Raw genomic sequence first — 23,970 nt, 5'->3', positions numbered from 1 at the left:
GTGTGTGTTTTACAGTAATGATAAGAAATGATAGCCTGGGAACCAAAGACCCTTCAAATAATAATCCAAGGAAGAAAATTGGCTCAAACCTGCAACACCCAATATTCTAGTACAGGATCGGGTAAAGCAGTATTTCTCTAGCCAACCTGCATTGTAAAAATATTTTATTTTTTAAGATTGACATGACAATTCCAATATTCGACTAGGGGAGGGTATCCGGGTCTACTAACGATAGAATTAGGGCAGGGTTTATCTGAATAGAGGGAGGGCTGTAGGGCTGTAGGGCTGTATAAAGACTCAGGGCCACGCCTCTAGGGGCAAAATCTTTGGTTCAAGCGCGCAGTGACTCCGGAGCAGAAGCTGCTTACATACCAGTCTCATCAAACAGAACAAGCATGACCAAATTAGGGGCTGTAATACCAGCGGCTCTGGAATTCATTAGCTGAAAGGAAGACGCCAGCAATTGCCCTCTGTCCAACTCTCACTTTTTTGTTTTTATTCGCCGTTAACACAACAAGGAACAATCTGTTATCTTTAATTTTGTGGAGTACTACTATACGCATTCTTTGTGGACTACAGTCAGGTTTGCAAACTCTTTGATTTCAGGTAGGGTCTTGTGTACCGTTTTTATTGATTTTATAACGCTGTTTTTAAATTTTTGTAATTGACATGTGTTTCGAATGATTGCTTTCTGGTGTTGTGTTTCCCGTGTTATTATGGTGCTAGCGCCGACACAGCAGTAGTTGTACATCATTGTCACATCAAATCAGTTTAATCGAACTGAGATGTAGCAGCCTGGATGCACATGTCTAGGCATTGCCAGGTACAGTATTATGCCTGTCCTTTTAAAATCTGCGGGTGTGCTTCAGTGTGTATTTGTGACTAACTCTGCGTCTTTCTTTGCAAACTCCGACGTAATGTTAGTTTGACTTGTCATCTATCTTTGCACCTAACTATTTTACAACTTTGTTGTCACATTTCATGTTAATCTTAGTCTCTAGCAAGCCAAACTGTTACAGTACAACTGTAGTAATTTAATACTGTCTACTTCTAGTGCCCACACTACTATGGTTCTGTCAAATACTAAATATTTGTATTATTACACAGTACATTATAAAATTTGAAGGTATTTAAAAACCGACCAACCAAACAAACAAACAAAAAACAGTAGATTCAATTTCTCCATTTGCTTTAAATTTGTAGTTAAACTTTTTACCACCCCATTGATGAATTTACGTGGCTATTTATCAGAGGCAGCGCAATCCTCTTGGTTTTTTGATTTAGGTGGCAAAACAAATTGATTTAGTCGGTAGAGCCTTCGTTCACTAAGGCTGGGTTAATTATAGTGTCTCGGTATAGACAACAGAGCACCCTTGGTTCTTGATAGTCTTTTGAAATCCTGACACTTTCTGTTTGTCTGGGGTAAATAAGAGACGGGGACTTTTTTGAGTTGGAAAATGACACCTGCTTAATATAAAATGCATGTTAAAAATACATTTCATGACTTGTGTGAAAATGTTTTCAGTGATCCTGAGAAATATGATACAGTATTGGGACATATTATAATAAATACTTGATGTATAGACAGGACTGGATTATGTTGAATCCCATGGCATACACTATCTGAGAAATAAGTACAATGCTACAGTAGATTAATGGATCCTTGGTGAGTGGCAAAGATGTAAGGAAAGGTACACATTACTTTCATTTGTCTATACTCCAAGTCTTAATGCTCTGGTTTTCTTTGAATGAATCCTAAAGTCTGTAATAAATTTGAACACTGACTACCAGTCCACAGTTACTGTAACATATACTATTAGCTTGTTGGAAACAGTACTCAATATACATATTGAAAGTAACTTGGATGTCTTCCACTTTGTTTAGGCAGTGTAACTGACGAGTTATGCTAAGTACGTTGCAATAAGTATGGATTTGTACCCCAAGATTCCTATCCAAGTCTGGGTGCTGTAACTAGGCATTGTACTGCAAAAATAATGAAGGAAAAATATAAACAGACTCAAGGTAACACAACAGCTGGGATTGAAATGCAGGGTTTCCTGGCTCCAACAGAAGTCCCACCACTTCTACTGTAGACCAGATTGCATCAGTCTCAACCTCCATTAAGCCCTACTCTGCCCTGGAGATGTTTGACTTCCCAAACCCAGCATGGGGGACAGTGGCTCTTTGTGAAAACTTTTGCATTCTAGAAGGGGAAGCGACAATTACCTGTGCATGCCAATTTATATTTTATTAAAATAAACAAACGCACCATCAAACAAACCCTTGAGATGATGGCATCTCACTTCAAGGGTGTCCCAGGAGACTACAGACACATTACTGTAATGAAGTCTATTGTTACAACGTGCATTCTTCCAGGCACACAAACAGTAATTACACAATCGATATAAAAAGCAATTCAGAAATGCACAGGGTTTAAATAATCTTTTTACGCTGGTCCAGAGACCGGGAGAGTTAAATATTAGCTGAGTGCTAACACCTGGAGCTGCCTGGTGTTCTGTTCTATTTTTTGGTAAGGGGTGAAGGAAGTTTAGATCCAGTGTAAATTCACTGTTTAGCAAATAAGTCAACTGGCTTCTAGAGTCAAGTTCTATTGGGCACAGTTAATGATTTACAGTGGTGAATGTTGCGTTATCTTTACATTTGAGTCATTGCTAATGAGCGAGCTACTGTGAAAATCTGATGAAATGCTACATTTTTTACTTGGATGTGTATAATCAACAGCATTGATTACTGACCATTCTAGGTGCAGTCAGCAATTAATTTCCTTATTGCATATTGTGGTGCGATAATCAGAGCATTTCGATTTTTTAAAAACAAGAAGCAAAACAATGTGTAGGCTCTTCACAAAAGTCTTCAAATACAAGTGAAAACATGTAATATGCATACCTTCATATACAGGCTCCAAACAGGGCACCAGGGCGATTAAGCGATCAATTGTTTAATTAAGGCTTGCAAAATAAAAACCATGGTGATTAAAAATCATTTGATTGATTTCATTCTTTAATCTCTAACTATTTTAATTTGCATTGTAAAGGACAAAATGTAAAAAAGAAAAAAGAGCATTGCCCTTTAATTATAAAGGGCCGTGACAATGCTTTAGAAGTACTGTGTATTGATTTGAAAAAGTCATTGGAGTTCTCCCATTCAGTGGTAGGTTTGACTGATTTGTGAGGTTGGACAAAGTCCCTCAGAATCCATTGTGTACAGCCTGCAGGCCACTCCATCCCTCCCTTCATTAGAACAGAAGTACAAATATCATCCTATAGGAGTTTGGCAGTTGCCTCCATCCCCTCCTCTCCCAGTAGAGGTCACTGTGGAGTTCAGACAAGACCTTGGAAGAGGACACTGGAAAGATCTTTGGTCATGGCATGGGTGAGGATTGAGCAAAATTTTGAAAAATGACTTGAGTTGTCATAATCAAATGTAACGTAACTAACGGAGAGATCTTGGAAACCCCGGAGCACTGCATGCCAAGAACCTTGCTGCATTTGCTACCAATTTATTCACAAGCTTTGGTCCAACCACAAGAAACACAGAGCAGTTGGATGGCTTCTTCCATTAGGAATAGCACCAAATCCCAAAGTTTTCTGTCAAAAAAGCATAGATTAACAAACAAGTTCACTTCTTTGAATTAAAGTAAATTAATAAAAACTGTAATATACTGTTGGATAATTACTACACAAATGGTATAAAATTTGGGCTTCTCTAAAAGGTAGCTTGCAGTACGTGTACAGGAGAAAAAGATCAAGCAGTCCCTGGATCTCCGCGATCCAATCTGTTCCCACTAGCCACTCTAACCCCTGCTTCACAATGTGATGCTAGCTGCACTAATGTGCAGAACTTGGCCTGAGTCATAATTGACCATTTTAGGATTAAATAAAATACAGAATTAAGTTTTTTTTTTTTCCTGTATGCCATTAATCAATGTTCAGGAAATATGGCCCACAGCTTGTGAACATTATTTTTCAAATGATCGCCACCAAAACAACTACAGCATTTGAAAGCATGGGAGTATAGTGGCTGCTAGTATAGTTCTGACATTCAGGTAAAAGAAAAAAGGAACTTTTTATTTGACTACTGTACCACCTTTTTTATAACACTGCAATGTCAACTCTGTGAAGGCCTATAAAATGCTGCAATCAGATGTTGACATTATGTAGGACCAGTATTTCAGTGTTCACTGATGTTCAATGACGTTCAGCAGCTTTATTATCAAATGACAGCTGCAGTCTCTTCCACTACTTCTGTTTAGTTTACAAATAAGGCATTTTTACTCAATATAGCCATTCCCCCTGATATTCCTGAGGGGGAGAAGACCTTTTCTGTTGAATAGGAGTCATTAAAATCCTGCTACATCAAATTAATTTGTTACAGTATCCTAACAAAAACACAAGGCTTTTATTTTTTGCATAAACATGAATATATATCCAGATCTGATGTCAAGGCAGCAGTTGGAGCGTGTTTGATCCTGATCTAGTTTACATATTCCTAATCAGCTCGGATAATTCATTCCACCTCTTGCTAAACCTTCAATCTTTGTCAATGAGCTTTACCAGACAGGAGAAAATGAGACTATTCCATTTCTCCAGTGTGCTCGCAGCTGAATATATATGAGGTCTGTCTGCGTGTGTGTCTTATTGTGTTATTGTTACATATTTAAAAAAAAAAAAATGTTGCATTAGTGATCTTTTACCCAATAATAGAAATATGAGGTCAATTTGCGTAAAATTACAAAAATAAACAGTATAGAAATAGTATAAATGACACTTGGAACCTCCCTCTGCTGCATGTTGTAGCTGTAGCATGCCGTAGTGCCCAGCAGTTTTAATGATTGGGTGAGCTTATGTATCTACAGATAAAACATACTGTTAAGGGAATTTAAACAGACAAGTCTGTTTTCTAGTAGCAAAGCAAAGAGAACACAGATAGAAGACACTAATGAATTCGATGTTACTGTAAATAACATTACTATGGGACACTGCAGGTTTAAGAGAATATTTGTCAGCCTGAGTTAGCAGAGCTTCTTCTGTAGCTTGGCAGTAGTTTTTGCATGCTCATTACTGTAGAAGTCCAGTTCCGACAGCCAGAGGAAGAGAAGTTTTTTTAAAAAGGTGATCCAGACAGTTTACTAATTTATACATTGGTAAGATTCTTGTTACGAGAAGGGTCAGTTTGCATTGCTGCCTGGTACAGTGCATTACTGTGAATGGGAGCTGGCCAGATGGAGTACAGTTCCATTTAGCAACAAGAGGACACATTGTCTGCCTGCACTGTACCAGTCTAATTCCATATGGGTGAAAGACGGTGTCATTTTAAGAAGAGCAGAGACTGATCGATCATGTGAATTAGCTTCTGCTAGCTTGGCTTAGCTATGCTGTCCTGCCAAGAATAATTGGAATTGACTGTTGTCCAGTGGTTTAAAAAGGATTGGGAGCCTGGTTTCACGTACCAAGCTCATCTGCTGACTGAGTGTGAGACCCCAGGGAAAAGTCAATCCAAGTCAATCAACCTGAGCCGACTGTGTGAAACTGGTTAAAAGCAACAAGATGAGCCCCCCCACCCCACCCCACCCCCATTCCCAGCTGGGAGAGCCAGGGGTAATAATAGCCTGCTTTTCTAAATGATGTCTGCTCAGCTATAGGAAGTAAAAGACAGTTTAAAGGTGCAGTTTTATACAAACTGTTATACGGCTTGTTTTAGCTCAATTAGTGCTAATCCTGAACTATCTAGTGTTACCTTAAAGTGAGGTTGTTCGAGATTACTGTTAATCAGGGTCCTTGAAACCAGACGTTAGGGCATCAATAGCTCATTAATGTTTAACATTATTTATGAGTGTGGTGATATGCTAAAGCCATGAAACAGGCATGTGTTTATAGCCTGTTTAAATCACACTGATCATTCAAGAAGCATTTGGTCGACTACAAATAACTTTGTAGTGCTATTGGTCATCACAATGCACGATCACGATTCACTGATATCCTGCTGTTTACATCCTTAAAACAGACCCCCAGTTGAACAGGGAAATGCTCATTGCTGATTACTATTCATTCCCATGTCTTGAAGGAGAGACACCAAAAGCCACTTAAAAATGTGTCTGGCCTGGCTCGCTTGTGATAGGTTAGTAGGTTAAGCTCAGCCAGGGAATATAACTTTTTATCGGGGTGATAGAAGGAGAGAGAGAGACTAATTCAGCCCTAATCCTCACTCCATGATTATTAAGAGGTCTTTTTTCTAAATGTTACGGAACACAGTGACATTGTTAGATAACAGTTTGCAGAGATTTATTTTTCCACTTGCTATACCTGCTCGTTTTACAGGAAAAAAATCTGTAATTGGATTTAGTGTTGTGAAATGTGCTTGCTAGACACACAGTACAATGTCAAAATGATGTGTCGAATAACTTGTGTAATTTGAATCCTATTCTATTAATGCTCTGCAACTGTGGCTCCACAAAACTATTAAGAAGACGCCAATAGCGATTTCCCTGTAATAAATTATTTCTTGAAGTGTTTTTTTTTTTTATGGTACGAAATTAATTAGATTACATTTAAATTAAAAAAAAAATAATCAGGAGTGTACTGATGTTGACTAGGGGCTAGGGAAATGAGTTCAAAGGCTGAAATATGTTGTAATAATGTCTGTCTGGATGCATAGATCTGGAGAAAGTCAGTAAAGTCCAATATATCTACCCCCCTCCCCTCCCCCCATGCTCCACAGCACATTTGGTAACAACTGGGACCTCCCAGCACAAGACCCCCATTCTAACTGCGCTCCTTTAAGGGGGAAACGCTGCCTCGCTAACTGCCCTTCTGAGTCTCTCACCGTTCTGGAATGACATTGCCTCTCTACGGGGCAGGGTCTGAAATAACTACTCTCTCGCAGAGCACTTTTCAAGTACTTACAGTCACTGTTTTTGGTTCACATTGTTCCATCACCTGTGTTCCCTTGCTGGGGAATTGAGAGTGGTTGCAGAGCCACAACAAGGTCTGAGGGGTTTTTAAAGGGCTGGGGAGCTGCAGATGACGATGATTCACAAACTTGCATTGTAACCTCCCCGCCCTCGAGAGTGACTCCATTAGCATTGCACATTAAGGTACATTTTTTTCATGCCACTCTGATATGTAAATTCCTTCCCATTGCCTCTTAAAGAAAAACTTATTGTTACAGAACTGAGAGTCTAATCAATTGGATTGTCAGTTAGCCAGAACATCCTGGTCAAATAAACATAACAATTATATTTTAACATTGCTAGATGTTAATTCAGGTCTCAATGCTCTTTTAAAGCAGGCAAAGCTAGGACCTTGCAGCATGTCCTTGCTGATTTCAGGGTATGGGTCAATTATCTACTGAATCAGCAAACCAGATTGCGAACACCTCCCTGTTAGTCTCTTCCTAAACATTTCATTGTTCTTTTGTCATTTTTACGCTGTTTGTTTGTTTTTTCAGAAATCTAAACAAGGATCTGTAGTGCAGAGGGACAATAACAATATAATCATCAGATCCACCACCATATTTTTAAAAATCATTTGAATGTCTGGAATAATCACACATGCTGCCTCTTTGGTGATTCCAGTTGTCCAGATTTCCTGGTTAAACTCCCAATTGTCCATGCTGCTGATGTAAGGGCCTGTCCAGTCCCATTAGTTCTGCTCTTTAACTTGTTTATTTACCATTGGCTGGCAGCTCTCAACACTGCTGAGTAAGGTAATCCATTGCTCATCTTTTAATCCCCTTGTTTTCAGTGGCTCTATTTTCCAATCAAATACTGCTGTTGCATGGATTCAGTACCAATGGAAGTTTCAGATGATGATGTGCAAAAAGTGGGGGGAAATGTAGTTTCACTAACCACATGTACCCGGCTGAGAGGGGAACTTGCTTGTTGGGGCCCTGATTCAAAATGTGGAACCTTATGCATTGCTTGTATCTGTCTGTCTGTCCTCTGAATACTCTGTTTATTGTATAACATTTTACAATTACAGTATACGCCATTATGAGGCCAGGTGCAGAGTGTGACAGATAAAATGCACACCATGTTCATGAGCACTGAATTCTGGGTAATTGGGGGAGGGGAAGCGTTTTCAGAAGTGCAGATGGGAAGCTGTCCTTTATTCTGAAGCTTTACAAGCCCTGCTGTGCATGCTTTGAGGGAAGGCAGCGATCCTGGTTGGGTAGAAATCATTAATGGAGCCCCTAGGTAGCCAGAGCACAGTGGTGGGATTTAATAAGGCCCTGATCAGTCCCTAGGCAGCTATTTGATGTTCAAGTGCCAGACAGGAAGCCAGCTTCTTTAATAGGTTGCTGATGAAAGGAAGCCTGGGAGACAATACATTTTTATTATTACTGTATAAAACACAGTGTGAACATGCACACTCCTTTAAAAAAAAAAAAAAAAGTGGTAGTATCTTTACATGATATATTACATATATATATATATATATATATATATATATATATATATATAGTATAGCAAAACATATTTTTACAAAATGTAATAAAGCACAGTGAAAGCATGGTAAAGCATAGGTGAGCATTGTAGAGAATAGTGAGATATGGTACAACTATGGGAAAACAAGGGAAATGCATGGAAAAACTGCAAAAATACAGTGGTAAACTTATACAAAAGGGTAGAGTTTCATGCACCTGTTTTATTTTTTTATTTTGTGTATGTACTTGGTATAAAAGATCCCCTACATACAGTAAACCCAAGGAGTACTATATTTTAAGGCCAGGCAAGATTAAAAACCAAACCAGAAGCTTGTCTCTGCTTCGGTCTTTGTTACAGCAGGTAACTGAAAGAATCGCCACTTCATTTAGATTTTCGACCTCTCAAACGAGGGACTACTGTACATTGAACCGGAAACACTGCTGCACACAGGAAATATGAGCATCGCCACCTGTTCTAAATCCCCTTGCCATTTGAATTCATCTCAAGCAGATAAACATTTTGGCTGTGACTTCCTGTTGCAGGGTGAAAGCCCTACCGGTATAAGGTGTGTGTGTGTGGTGGGGGTGTGTGAATTGAATAAATCAGTAATAATTAATTGGGTTCCAGTTACATGTGTATAAAGGGTGATCACAGGTGTTAATATGATAATTACATGTTGGTGATAGAGTTGGAGGTATGTGTTACTGTACTGTGTTTATGTTTGTAAGTTTTTGTAGACTGTTTATTTTGGTAAATGTTGTTTTGTTTGTACTGTCTTTGTAATAAACGTGTACGTTAGCACTTCACTGCAGCCATCTTGCCTCTGAGTCTCTCTTCCTGCCGGTAACAGCTTGTCCGTGATGCTACCCTGTCACAATTCCTCATAGTTTTACCTCAGAATTTATTTTTTACGGTTTGAAGGTTTGGATGAATCAGAACAGATTTGGCAGAAACCAGGTTGCTCAGATTGCTGGAACCTGACTTAGCAGGAAAAATAACCTTGGTTTGATCCGATTAAAAATGGGATGTTTCCTTTGGCACTTCTCGATAAATAACCTTGAAATGTCAGTAATAGACATCCTAAAAGTTCGGCAGTATCAGTTATTAACTCATATTTCCAGCTTACGATTCCAGCAACCAAGGGCTTTCCTACTCTTATCCATATATGTATGTACAGTGGGGACCTGAACATGTCAGACATAACAGTTCTAACACTGGCCTTTTAAACAAACAAAGCAATAGGCCACTTACGAACTCAGCCAAGAGCAAAAAAAAACCTTTGAGAGCAGACATGTAAACAAAACGACCAACCACACAGTCTCAAACAAACCACAAGCCAAGGAAGATACAACGTGACTAAACGTGTACAGCACCTTATACCAGGCCTGGCGGCAGCATGAACGCTGTGGGGGGGCCTCCACTTATTTAAGATGGGCTCATTTTGGAAAAGACAAATCAATTTGTATTCTCTACTATTTTATTTCACTGTGATGACCGTAGACAAAGAAATAAATAAATCATATGACAGCCCAATATTATAAACTATCCAAGCAGCACGAATTACCACGGCTTTTTGTGGAAAAGTTTTTATTTTTTCTTTTAAATTATTATTATTATTACTACATTAAAAACCATGTGGTTGCTGAGCGACAGTACTGGAAACGAATACAGGCTACAGAGATTGCAATAAACAGATTCCCACACCCCAAATTACTGTAAAATAACAAATGTACATATAAGGCTTACTTTCAACTGGCTATTCAATACTGAACATAAAAAGCATACGCTCTTGTAAACAATTCGCCAAGGCAACCCTTCGAAGGGGTTTCCAAACACCAGAAGCAACTAGAGATTATTATTATTATTATTATTATTATTATTATTATTATTATTATTATTATTATTATTGTTGTTATTGTGCTTTAATTTGATTTGATTAATGACTTCTCATAGACTTTCTTTTTTATATCAATTTAGAATCTGAAACTGAGGGGTACTGGGTCTAAACTGGGGGCCCGCCCATGGTACCAGGCCTCATATAATGGAGGAGTCAGATTCAGCCGTTACATCTCACACCACTATTCTCTCATCGTTTTACTTTTGATAAATAATACAATGGTGTTATTGGGTTATTTTTTTGTGAGTTGACTCACATACCAGAGCTTCTGGATTGTGTTATCTCCCAAGGCTTCCCTTTGACAATTCTCTAAGCATTCTGGTATGTGGGTACCATAGAACAGACAAAAACAAAACATTAACCCAATATTATTGCCCAGTTTACATAAAATGACCCATGGTGAATTGATCAGATCTGAAGATATTCCTGTAAAATGTAAAGTAACAGGGCCAATTTATTTCTAACATCTAAGTGATGCAGGTACTGTCCAGTAGTCTCACAAGAATCTAGCATGTAGAGTGAAAGATGGGCATGAAGAAAGCTTAAAGTAAAAGACTAGCCATTGTGGCTGCCTTCAGATGGCACAAGGTGTAAATAAACTGGACAGTGAACAAACTCGAGGTTCTGATGAAGTTGAATTCACAGAAGGGCAATGGTGTGGAAGAATATTGTTAACCAGGGGTGTCCAATCACAGCTCTGGAGGGCCATTCCACTCCAGGTTTAATGGGTAAAATTATATTAATTTATTTATTTCAGGGTCTGGATGGAGTTTTAATTGGTTCAATTAAACAATTTAGAACAGGTTTGGAACAAAGATCAGGAATGGAAGGGCCAACTTTGGCTACCCCTGTTGTAAACCATTAAGAAGGATTTATGTGCAGGCTTTGTAGTAAATTTACCTAGTTTCAGTATTTTAATACAAATTAAATACAATTCTGTTATTTTTCATATAACTTTGAACACAAATGTTAAATGTAGTATAAACATAGTGATTAGCAAACGCTGATGGAATTTAAAATGTCAGTTAATTATTATGTTTCTAATAATCTACAATAATGATATTACGCCATACATAATAATAATAATAATAATAATAATAATAAAAATGATTTTACACAACACAGTTGTCATAGCATCAGAAACCATATGACCAATATTTAATTTTTAAAATTACACTCGCCTGTAATAAATATATCTAAAAGTTGGGAAGCTAGCAATGAGCATCCGAAAATACTTTACCATAATGACCTTGTACTCTCACTTTATTGTACTGCCCCTTTCCTGACCACTCTTGGTTGCCCTGTCACGCTTCTTTCTGATGTGTGTCTCTGGGTTAGGCCATTGTTTCTTTACTTTCTCGACTACAATTGAAGCAAAAAGTCCATGGCAATGCCTTGCCATATGTTTTCTTGTTTTCTTTTTTTCTTTGTAATCTTTTTTGGATTTATAAAAGTAATTTTTGTTTGGCGACACACACAATTCGTTTTTACATTTTGTTTAGGGAACTGCAAGAATCCACATGTCTTCCCAGTCATTTTTCATTGGTCAGTTTTTAACGTACATCAGATTGGATCAAATCAAACTTGTAACGATTCCAAAATTGACGCATCACTGTCGTACGACAAATGCGGACTCAGTGTGCAAGGTGCAATAGGGAATGCACATGATCGACTTTTTCTTTTTTAGAGTTATCGGATCCGGCCTTAAGAACTGGGTGGAATCCACAGACTGCAGATGTTACCAACGTTTGTGTGCAGAAGAGAATATACAAATAACAGATGAGCAATTCTGGAGTTTTCACTACAATTCCAAAGCGTACATGCCACGGTTCAGAGTAATTTGAGGAGAGAGAAATTACACGCTTTGTGTTTGAGCACAAAGAGAAGCTTGGTAATTTAAACTAAAAAATAGACCAATGAAAAACTTTTCCTTCTCTTTTTTACTGACCATCTCAGATATTTCCTCCTGTATTGTCTTTGTCTTCAAGTTGTTTACTCCTCTCATTCTTTTTCTACTGCATTCAAACTGCTGGGATTCAGTTTAACACACTATCCCGTACCTGTTAAGCTTGGAAGTTTGCATTATTGTCACCTCATGTTTTTATGAGCTTCACTGTGGAGAAACATAAAGAACTTCAGGCATTATGTGCAATACTAGGCTCCACCAATGAGCATACGCCTGACCTAATGGAAAACCCCTGCTACATGGTCCTCATTCTCTGTTACCAAATTCTATGGTAGTTTTGAGAATTGAAACCATTAAACTCATTGCCTACAGTAAGCGGCATTCAAAGCCAGACTCCTACTAAGACTTTGATTGGCTAGGTATCTACACACTTTCTTCAGCCTGCGAGTGTATACTGTGTACAGCTTTGAAGATTTCCATTCACAATAGCTTGTCTGCTTGACTTTATACTGTAGTTCTAACCCCAGTTTCCATTGGCTGTAGACCAAGATTAAATCAGTTTACGTTTCACAAAACCTCTGTCAATCCGTCATCCCAGTTAGGATTGGAGACTGGTAGAGAACTCCATCTCTCCGAATCCCTTTGGTTGATACAGTGACCTAATGTTGTCCTGCACATGATGGATAGAGACGAGTGTCAAATCAGAAAAGAATACATGTCAAGGTCCTTTGACCTTTGTTGTTAACATCTGGTGGCAGATTAAATTGTAGACCAGATGGAACAGGTGGCAGTCCTAATTTGATAACGGAGGAGGATCAGATTGAATTTTAAGGCTTGGTTTCAGAACACAGATGAAAATGGAGCAGGAGTGTCTGGCACAATTACTTATCTACCATTTCCCAACTTTTTAAAATCTATTTAGTGTCTTTTTCTGTGTCTCCAGCTTTGAACTCAACTGCAGTCTTCTGGTGTTTTTACTGTACTATAGTCTAGAGTCCTCTGTGGGTCCGATTTTTTTACGACCCGACCTGACCCATTTTAATAAGACCTGCAACCTGATCCGAACCCTCAACTGTTTTAACTTTACCTACTGCCTGTGTCGACTAACACCCTCACGCTCTCGCATTCACACACAGATATAGCTTACATTCTCCACAGATTGAGTTTATACAATACAGCGTGGTAGCTCGCTCTTGGTCTAGCTATATCTTAACATTGTAACCTATTAACTAACTTTACTATAAAATACCTGTCTATTCCTTTCGTGCCACCAGTTGAAAGGGAGCTACATGTGTGCTTTCGCAGAGATGATGTCCCAGTTTTGTAGCTGTCATACACAAAAACATAATGACAGGGTTTACAAGCAATGAATCCAGTCGCATGTTTATTATTTTAATTCGCCCAAAAAAATTCTGATTTACCTCTCGATTATTATCCACTACATAATATAAACCCTGCACTATCTTTTGTTTCGCCTCGTCCGCATTTTTAATATCGCCAAGAAGACATGATAAAAGGATCTTGCGACGTAACAAATAAGTGGCAATACCAGCCGAGAACACTCTTTAGTCAGCTGACTCCTCCCTAATCGCCTCCTGCTTTAGCGCAGGAAATACCAGTATATTTACCTTCTAATATGAAAGGATGAAAATGTTTTTGGTGATTCAAATTCCAAAAACCGCAAACCTCAAAAAAGTTAACATTCCGACCAGAACCTGACCCGCTTTTGCGGGTACCTGAACTGATGCAGGGCTCTACTATAGTCCCTATCCTGGCATAACTAGGAGTTAATGTTGTTAATGACCCCCTTATTTAGATTTTATGCAAATTCAATTGGAATAATTTAGTTTTTAGAATTTTCTCTATGCCTCCTTGAAGAAAATACCATAATATCTATGCAATAGTGCTGCCCAACACACTGCATAATATTGTTGCAGCAATATGTTAAGACTTGACTTAGTAAGGACTAAGTATGTACTGCCGAGAGCTGGGAGGTCTGATCAGTGAAATGATCCTGCTGGCTGACCCCAGTCTTATATTCCAGTAGTTCATTCTGTAAAGAAAGAACTGGCAGAGGCCTAGGTGCATTCAGGTGTTTCCCCTTCACACTAGTTTAGACAGCAGATCTCTCATCCCCTCTCTGCCTCTATAGAAATAAGCTAATTGAGAGCTGGAAAAATCTTCTGGAAAAATAAGTACAATGCATACCCAGTAATGTGAACCTGAAGAACCCTATCATAACTAATAGCAGATACCTACAATGGCAACACTTTGGATTTGAATCGGCTTTGCTAAGCAATTTGGTCCAGATCAGGTAGCTCTCTCTTACTGATAATGGTACCACTGCAAAAGATTACCAGTGTTGAGACCAATAAACTGATGGGTGTGGTAAAGTAGTAAAGCAACTGAGCATGCAAACATTACATTGAAAACACATAAGCATGCTGGTTCATTATATTTTACTGTTAGTCTCACAAACTGCTGCGATTGGATGAGCTCCCAATGATCAGCCCCCTGTCATTCTGCCAGCACATTGCAACACTGGCTGAAGCAGCTTAATTGTGATCACCTGTTTGTGAAAATGAACTCTTAGAAACTGCAAAGCAAACTGTGAGGCTCCCTTGGAGAATGCGCAGATGTTAACAGTTGCAAACTGAATAAAGCTGTGGTGTGCGCTATCACTGCAGGATGCTTTTTGGAGCTGTAGGGAGTCAAACCAAAAGCAGTGCTTGCAGCTTTATTCTTCGCATTGTGCATTTGTTAACCCATTGCTATCTGTGCCAAAATGATGCAATGTAATGGGTGCAATTACAGTATCTATTGTCCATGTCACATAGAACAATGTTGTAAGGTGCTGTCAGAATGGAGCTGATCAAGTGAAATACAATTACATTGTAAATATATAAATAAATAAAATAAACCACACTGTTTAGATCAGTTGAATAGACCACTATAAGTCACAATTAGCAAAGCACCAGTTTAAGAAAAGCTGAATATATTCCACACAGCCTACAATCTCACTGGAGTATTTCTGGATTGTCAGAGCCCCAGTGTTGACAGAACCTCTTCACAGGGGATGTGGTTTCTATGGCAGCCAGAAAGCGGCCCTTATTTTAGAAAGACAGCTTTGAGAATTCGTAAAGAATTATAAAATGGAATGAGATGTGTGTGGTGTGGGGGGTTAAAAAAAAAAAAAAAAAAGGCTGTGACAGTATTTACTTAAACACTTTGAAGAGCGGCAGTCCATGCTGGTTACACCTGGTGCGGCTGTGGTTTGGTACAGTATAGGATGTAGGCTGACTTTGGTTTGCTAAAGAAACCATTATTCTGTTTGTAGTGGTGGAAATGTCTTTATTTATTGATTTATGTGTTGAACTTCACTGTCCCAGGGCTGTCAAGGTTAAGTAGAAAACCAGTAAAGTTTCCAGTTTGGGATAATGTTTGATAAAAGAGGAAGTTTACTCCAATGTGACTGAATCTGTAGTCCTTTTTTTTTTTTATTATTTTCCTCAGGACAGCCATATAGAGGGTTTTACTGATCCTACAGATTACATATTTTCAGCATGATGACCTTTTGAAATATATAAAGCCTGCTTGTTTTTCTTGTTTCATAAACTGTATTTAGGGCTCTGTTTTCCTTTTTTTATTTTTGATCAGGTTGTGTCCCTTTTTTTTGAGCCAACTTAGAAAAGTGTTGATTGTGAAACAAGTTCCCTTCAAGCAGCTCCTTATTTAATTCAAACCGAACGCAAACAGTGAGTGAAGTTAAATTGATTTAATTAAATCGTGATTACGAGGAAAGTATCCGGGCGATCTAGGTTAGGGCAGCGAACCCGTGACCTCTCACACTAAAGCATAGCGCCGATACCGCTGTACAAAAGAGCCTGCTCCTTTGCAAGGAACGTATATCGGGCTTATGTCTTTGTATGTGATTACGTCACCTACCAGACCTGTTGCTGCCTTGCCTTCTGTTTGAATAAAAAGTAAGGAGCTATTATACCGAAAATAAAATAAAACAAAGAGCCCTTAAAGTAAGGAACACCTACCATTTAACTCGTTAACGTACAAGACACACATGTGTCTCACTAATGAAATGATTTATTTTTATTATTTTTGCAATGAGGTGCATGAAACAGAGTTTAAAATGCCAGTTTCCTTCTGATACTGGAGTCACAAATGTAATTTAAGAAACCGTTTCAACAACCGCTCAATTCCAGAAATCCACCTTTATAATTGTCTATTTCTGATACAAGTTTGATCAGCTGCAATGGTGCTCTCTTCCTGTAGCTGTAGTATATTCCAATCCATTATCTATTTAGAAAATGTGATTCCGTTGAGTAGATCAGGAGGCTTGTGCCAACAGTACAATACTATTAAGTGAGGAAAAGTCACCTGTAAGACATATAACCATGCTGTTCAATACAAAGATAACCGTGATCCAGTTAGTTCATCCTATTCTGGAACAAGAAGAACAGCAGAGCTAACATCCTCAGGTTGTGTGGTCCAATTACAGCTCACAGCACATGACACAGTGGTTACTTCAGTACAACTACTGATTAACACATTCTGCAATGTAATATACAGTGTGCTGTTCTTCTTACAGAAAGTCTCAAAAGTGATGACGAGCAACGACTCTCTGGACCATTCTGGAGAACAGACCGCATGACAGACTTCAATCTCCAATAAATTCTTATTTACCAGCCTTTGTAAAACCCAATACTATAAAATGACAGTTTGCAGTATTCATTGCTTTTACAGTACAGTGGTTGAACTGTGATTTATTACCGTAAAACACATTTAAAAGGGAGGAGAAAGATGGCTTAGATGGGGGAAAATCCTTCCACCCCATAATTAAACTGAACTTGTGGAAACACCAACCAATGTCTTGTTACACAGATTACTACCACTTACCAGAAATAGCTCACAAACGTCTTCCATGATTGCAAGGCATCACTTGCTGCAGACTGGCAGGCGCAGGCAAAAGGAGGCTTTATTAACTGGATCTGCTAACATGCATCCTGCCCTTTAGGAAATGAACAGGCTGTGAGTCAAGCTCCCCCAATGGCTGTAACACAGCAAAGGTTAAGACTGCTCTCTACATTCCAGCAGATGTCAAGGACATGCTATTATGAGGCACAGTAATGAAGCTGTTGCAGTCCTACTGGGATTGTATATTAACTCCTCATCTACTGTAGCAACTGCAACCAAACAGGGTGGCTTTTTATGCAGAATCTGCTTTTTTATAATCTGAAAGCCCTAGTACACACTAACAAGTGAGTTGAGTTGTTCTTATAATAATGAGTTCTGTCATTAGGTTCTAAATGTTGTTGGTGTTAATTTAGAATTGGTCGATCTATTATAACTCACCTGTGTAGACCTTGTCAATATTGGAATGTTTGGTCGACAATATTGCTTTGGATGGACAGTGATGTAGTGGAAACGGGCTTCTGAGTGTACTGTGAGAATTTACTATTTAGAGAACTGCCTGTTCAATTAAAGTAGGGTGACGTTGAGTGATTGGTTGCCGTCTGTATGTCTCACATTTTTACAAATATCTAGAGAGTAGCTAAAGCCAGTTGTGTTGAAACCTGACACAGGTATTCTTTAGCACATGTTAATAAGAGTATCAAGAATCTGGGGATCTATGCTGCACCCAGTCTATCCGTCAGTCCCACACTCGCATTCAGACACAAATCAAGATAAGTGCTTATTCAGTAGTGATGAAACTTGGCTTGGACAGTCTTTATTAAAAGTTTGAGCGCACCAGAATCTAGAGGTATTTGGAGGTACCTGTCCATCTGTCTGAACATTAAACTTACATGTTAGATATATAACAGGATGGAGGCAAGCGTCTAAACCACTATGCAAAAGAACCAAGCCCATTTGCATCCATGGTTTTAGAGCTTTCAGCTTCATCTCACTGATAAGGGACACAATTTGTAACGGCAGTGTATCACACACCACAGTAGGTCACAATGATATACCTTTTCATGTTAGTCACTACTCTAATTTTGTATAGTGAGCCACTCTGAATATAACACTGTATAGTGTTTGAACCACTAGACCCATCTACTTCCTTCTGAAAGGGTAAGGCGACTGGTACCCCAGAGTGCAGAGCTGAAAGAACCGCAAGTCTCATTGGGTTGATGATTTGGAGTGGAGTATTCTATTAGCTGTACATTCCAGCCGAAGAAGAGCCAATTATCAAAGCTGGAGAGGTTTTCAGTGACCGCAGAGTGAGGGAACAGCTTTTAATTTCACAGACTTTTAAAACAATTACACAGGGCTGCTGTGGGTTAATCAGCTGCATGTACCCGTTTTTCAGTCCATTTTAACAATAAGCACAGTTTGTTCAGGGATTTATCTACACTCCTGGTTTTAATTAGAAATTATACAGCAAAAGACAGATGGTTACAAAGACTCGCTTTGGCATATTTAAGAAAAAAAAAATCCCTCAATAACAAAAGACAAATGACACAACAGGAGAAATTTAACTGTTTATAATTTTTTCACAAGAATATGATTTCTTGAAATGGTCTAGGTTTGAAGAAAGGCCCTCGGAAGCTTGTTATATTTAGTCTAAAATAGACATTTTTACTATAATGCGTGCGTGCAACTTGTTAAGCTAAATATTCACTGTGCTGGAAAGGGGTAATTATACATATTATTTTTAGTAAGCCCATTTCATTCTCCAGTTGTAAGTGATGGATAAAGGAGTGCTACAGCTTGTTACTAAACCTGCAGTAAAAGATCCAATTAAAACAAAAAATCTGGAAGTGCAAAAGGTATCGGATCATTTTTGTGGTGTTCTGTTTATCCCATACAGTCTCATAAGGGCTATGCAAGGAACCTGGGCTTTGACAAGTGTATCCAGTTACTAAATAAAAGATTTGAGGACACCTTTGTGACTCAACACTGGTTTATATCTTTATTTTGCCATCACGTACAGTAACTTTCAGTATAGAACAGGTTAAAGTTTGCTTACGAATACACAGTGCCTTGATCTTGGCAGTCTTCTTGGTTGATGTTATGGGAAACGACTAGGTCTTGCACATTATGTGACCCTTTCATAACTCTTGAAAAATGAAGCCTGGAGGGAGTTGGAACACCCCTTCACCAATAACTAAAAAGCATGTGTCTCAAACAAGCACATGCTGGATGACTCAATGCTTGAGCACCAGTGGCTCAACAGTAGATCAGGCTTGTTCTTTTTTATTTTAATAGATGAAAAACAGATGAACTAAATGACAGTAAGGAGGGTCAGGGAAGAGAATTCAGAAGATTTTTTTTTAAAGTCACTATACCAGTACCTGCAAACTGCATAAAAAAGGTTAAATGCTACTGTATTGTAAACCAAAGTTTTATATAGTCTGTGGTATGAAGGGACTTGAACTAGATTGCAGTACTGCGGATGCTTTTGAAGGAATAGCAGTGCTGTTTGTGTTATGAAAACAGGGAATGACTAATGATAAACATACTTTAACCCCCCCACCCCACCCCCCCTCAAGAAAAAAAAATGAAAACACTCTAAAGAGTGTGTGGAAACTGCACAGGAGGCAGCTGGTACAGTAGCTGGACTGTGCTACCTGACCCATCTCCACTTTATTCCACTGCATAGGTTCTGTGGCAATCAGCTCTCCCTAACCTATACTGCCCCCTTAGGTCACTAATAAATGTGAAGCCTTCCCATTAAACACATTTTATTGTATACAGTATTATTCTCAGTAAACATTTAGTTTTTTTTTTTTTTTTTTTTTTTTAAATTACAATTTTAAAAACAGGCAGAAAAATAGTCAGAATTTAAGGGACAGTAATGTACATCAAATAGCTTTCTTACAATAACTTTAAGGACAAAAAGTGCAAGTTCAAGGAGAAAGAGCTTAGTAAATCTGGCACTGAATGAGATTTTGTTCATCTCTTGTAATTTGGTCATGTTATTGGGAAACGATTAGGAAATAAACTAGGGCCATTATGCAACAGTAAACAATGTTTGTGTACAAAGGTTATGGCCACCCAGCCTGTACAGTATACAGTATATGGTATGTCTCTCTATACAATATTGAAGGTTCTGATATGTGATTGTGTCATTGTTTGACTTTAACAAAGGGTCTAGGGTTTCTGTTTATCTTGTATCAGAAATTCACTGCCAGCTGCTCACCACTGGAGGAATCACTGTGAGAGAACTGTATCGAGACCACAGAGAGTTGCCACTACTGTAAGTGGCCTGATATAGAACATAGTAGACTGGAGCAGTGTCTGGTCATCAGGTGTACGGTATATAAAATGTGACAATAGGTTTACATCAAATTAACTTGGGGGAAGGTAGGTAGAAATGTGAGAGGTGAAAGGGCTTTAAGAGTGAATGTTGCCAGTAATAGAAATGAGGGCTCCTGTCAAACAGCATTCTAAGGTCTACACCACCTGCCAGTGAAAGTTTTGTCAACCCTGAAGTGCAGATAATGAATCCTCTGCCATCCCTCTGAGAGGCCAGCAGCAGCCTCTTGTTATTTTTGTAACCCTCTTTGAAGGCCCCCTCGTCTACAGTAATTGCCTCCCGGAGGTTTAACCGTCGCTGGCTTCCCTATCCCAGAGTGCTCTCTCCCCAGTGCTCGACAGCTCCATCCCTGCATTGTTTTCTTTTCATCCCACTGCTACAAAGTCAGGCCTCACTCTTCGCAGGCAAATGTAATGCCTTCAGGGCCCATGAACTAGAAGCAGTGCATTATAATAACACGGACAAAGTTACATTTACAGTGTTTAACAATGTAGCACTGAATCCCCTATGTGGTATGCCACTGAGTTGACTTTCCCTGCCTTTTAAGACAGACAACTAGCTTGCACCCACAATTCAACATTTGCAGTACGTAACAGTACAGTATTAGAAAATGACACTGCCCCATTTTCAAAACAAAAGAAAATGCTGCTTTGCAAACCTGACGTATAGTGAAATAGAAACATGCCACGAGAGCAGACACACCAAAAAGGAAAACCGTACGGACCATAAAAGATGCAAACAAACCTAAATTCTGAACCAAGCAATCTGACTAATAATGTAATCTCATAAAAAGACATTGTGGTGGGTTTTGTGCACTTTACTATGCCTTTGGCTTAATATATTCACCAGGCTTTCTGGAGCTGTATGCGAGGATGTTACATCAAAACAGTGTGTATTACAACATGTCTAGTATATTATAGTATGTGTAGCTCTGCTGCTGGGATACCTACATAATTTGTAGTCCCCTGGCTTCATCCGTTAAGCTGTCAGCAGCTCCTCGAAGCTTTGAAGGCAAGTGTGTTTGTCAGCAGCCTCTTACTGTGTTGAGGGGTAACAGTGGAGCACTTCAGGCCAGGTCTACAGACTTCTGATGGAGCCGAATTCAAAGGGCAGCATTTCCCGTTGGCAATTGTCCATTTCTACGGGCTCATCAATCATTGAAACTTCCACAGTCATGGTTTGTTCTTCCCCTGGATTCAATAATAATATGACTGCCAAATAGAGGTGCAGACTGGAGTCCTCTGTTTGAGCTGTCTAGATAACAGTAGGCCAAGTCATTAGTGCAAAAACAAAAGAAAATCACTTGATGTAAGCCCTGTTAGGATAACAGAGTGCCGACAACAAGCTTTGACTCTATTTTTTTTTTTCTAAGTGCATGCTTAGTGGAACTGTTTCTTTGTATTAAGGAACTGGGTTGAGACCACTGAGTCATAAAAGTCTTATCAATGTCATGACACCGAAGGCATTAGGCAAAGCTTTCTCTGGGTTTGCCTCGGAATATACACAACCAATAAATTACTGTCAACTGGAGATGTGCTGAAAAGTGGGCTTCGATTTGTACTACTTGCTTAAGTTATACAATTTGGCCACTTGGTTGTCCCATGTGTGAAGTTAAATTGACACAGTTCAAATAAGTACGATTATTCGTTTCAAGATATATTTTTTTTACCAGTTTTTGGAATATTTTCAACTAAAAAATCCCATGCCAATAAAAAGATGTGAAATTGATAGGCAGCTGTATAAAGGACAGTCTAAAGCTAAGGAACTGAGATTCTATTACCAATCCAAGACTCTTAATGTAACTCTTAATGGTTGCTTGCTGGAAATTGTTTTGCTGACAGTCTTTCATTGTTTCCAGTACAAGTGCTGTAGTATTATCCAGTTTACACTTGGTGTTTTGTCTAAAATGAATTAGAATTTGGCCTTTGTTTAACTTCTGGGTTGTATCTGCTGGTGTTTATGGTTGCTAAGGAGCAAGGGGAAGGAAAAGCATTGCAAAATCCCTGAGCTGAGCCTGAGAAAGGATAAAGCTGTTCCAGTGACAACTCTCATTCCCAGGCTGAGCATTTACTCTTGGAGGATATTTCACAATTTTAAAATATAGCTACTGTTATGTATAGATACACCAACCCCAAAACTTCACAACCATGAAGAGAGACACAGAGACTTTTAGATGCTTTTGTAATAATGAATGTACTTATTTACTACTGACTCATTTTCTTAGTATTTTTAAACACTAAATCAAATTATATTCAGTAATACCGAATTGAACTAACTTTTTTTTTTTTTTATTTAGTCGTTGCCAATTATTTTTGTTATTTTCTCCCAATTTGAAATGCCCAATTATTATTTAGACTTGGGAGGGCTAAGACGAACACGCTGTCCTCCGAAGCGTGTGCCGTCAGCCGACCGCTTCTTTACACACTGCGGATTTACCATCCAGCCACCCAGGAGCTACAGCGCCGGAAGACAATGCAGCTTCTGGGCAGCTAACAGGCAAGCCCGCAAGTGCCCAGCCAGACTAGAGGGGTCGCTGGTATGAGCCGAGGACACCCTTGCTGACCTGGTAGCATGCTGTAGTGCTAGTGGTGAATTACAATTTACTCATGCACAGTGATGAAGTGTTGTCCGGTATTTGTACTGGCCTGTAGTGACAGCTGTGGATCGTGTTAGCCATCTAATAAATAACAAACAGTACAACTAGACTTGACAAAACAAACACTCACGGTTATCTTACTTTCATCCCTCACCTTTTCTCTTAACCATAAACAAATGAACAGACCACCTGTATATATCCCCTATTTGTACCCTTAGTCACACCCCCTTGGTTAGCCAGTGCAGCTGTTTCTCCTCCAATCCGCGGTTGCCTCATCGCTTTCCCTCTAGGGCGATGACTTAATGTACCCCAGCTGAACCTTCTTTTTAGATGGCCGACTTCCACCTAACCCTGGGAATTAATTGTCAGGCCATCCAGCCCAGGGCACTCTGTTCCCTTTACACTGCGTCCTCACAGGTCGGGAGGGAGATTTGTCACCAAGAATCATTCTGTCTCTGTCACAGTCTCTAAACACAGTTAACCAGTAGTAGGCTGCATACAAAAACATCTGTAGGAAGCTGAATACGCTCTATGAATGCATTTATAATTTTTATGAGACTGCAAAGGTATTTGAGCATACATTATCCCAATTAGGGGGACTTCCCAAACTCCCCAGTTCCTGATCTGTTTTACTGTAATTTTGAATTTAAACTTTTGTTTCTAAAATCATAAAACCTGTGTAGTACATACAGTAGCACCTGTACTCTGTTCAGACAATGAAGCACTCTGATTGGCTTGAGATTACATCATTTCTGATGATACAGTACTCAACCTCCTTATCATTATGATATACAGTAGGATGAACAATTGCGCCTTTATAAATGAGACCAGTGCAGTTGAACTAAAATAA

The 23,970-nt window shown here is 39.0% G+C and overlaps 1 protein-coding gene across 1 annotated transcript in view; it reads left to right on the top strand.

Annotated features, from left to right (window-relative positions):
• Positions 1-305: 305 nt before the first annotated feature.
• LOC121294817 (tetraspanin-18-like) overlaps positions 306-23,970 on the top strand; it is a 41,555-nt gene continuing 17,890 nt past the window's right edge. The window contains exon 1 of the mRNA XM_041218924.1: positions 306-606. The gene's annotated coding sequence lies outside the window, so the exon portion shown is untranslated. The remainder of the gene's footprint in view (positions 607-23,970) is intronic.

Source organism: Polyodon spathula, chromosome 19, assembly GCF_017654505.1.
Source record: "Polyodon spathula isolate WHYD16114869_AA chromosome 19, ASM1765450v1, whole genome shotgun sequence".
Taxonomy (NCBI): Eukaryota; Metazoa; Chordata; class Actinopteri; order Acipenseriformes; family Polyodontidae; genus Polyodon; species Polyodon spathula.
The sequence above is the reverse complement of the archived record's forward strand: the minus strand, read 5'-3'. Positions and strand labels throughout refer to the sequence as shown.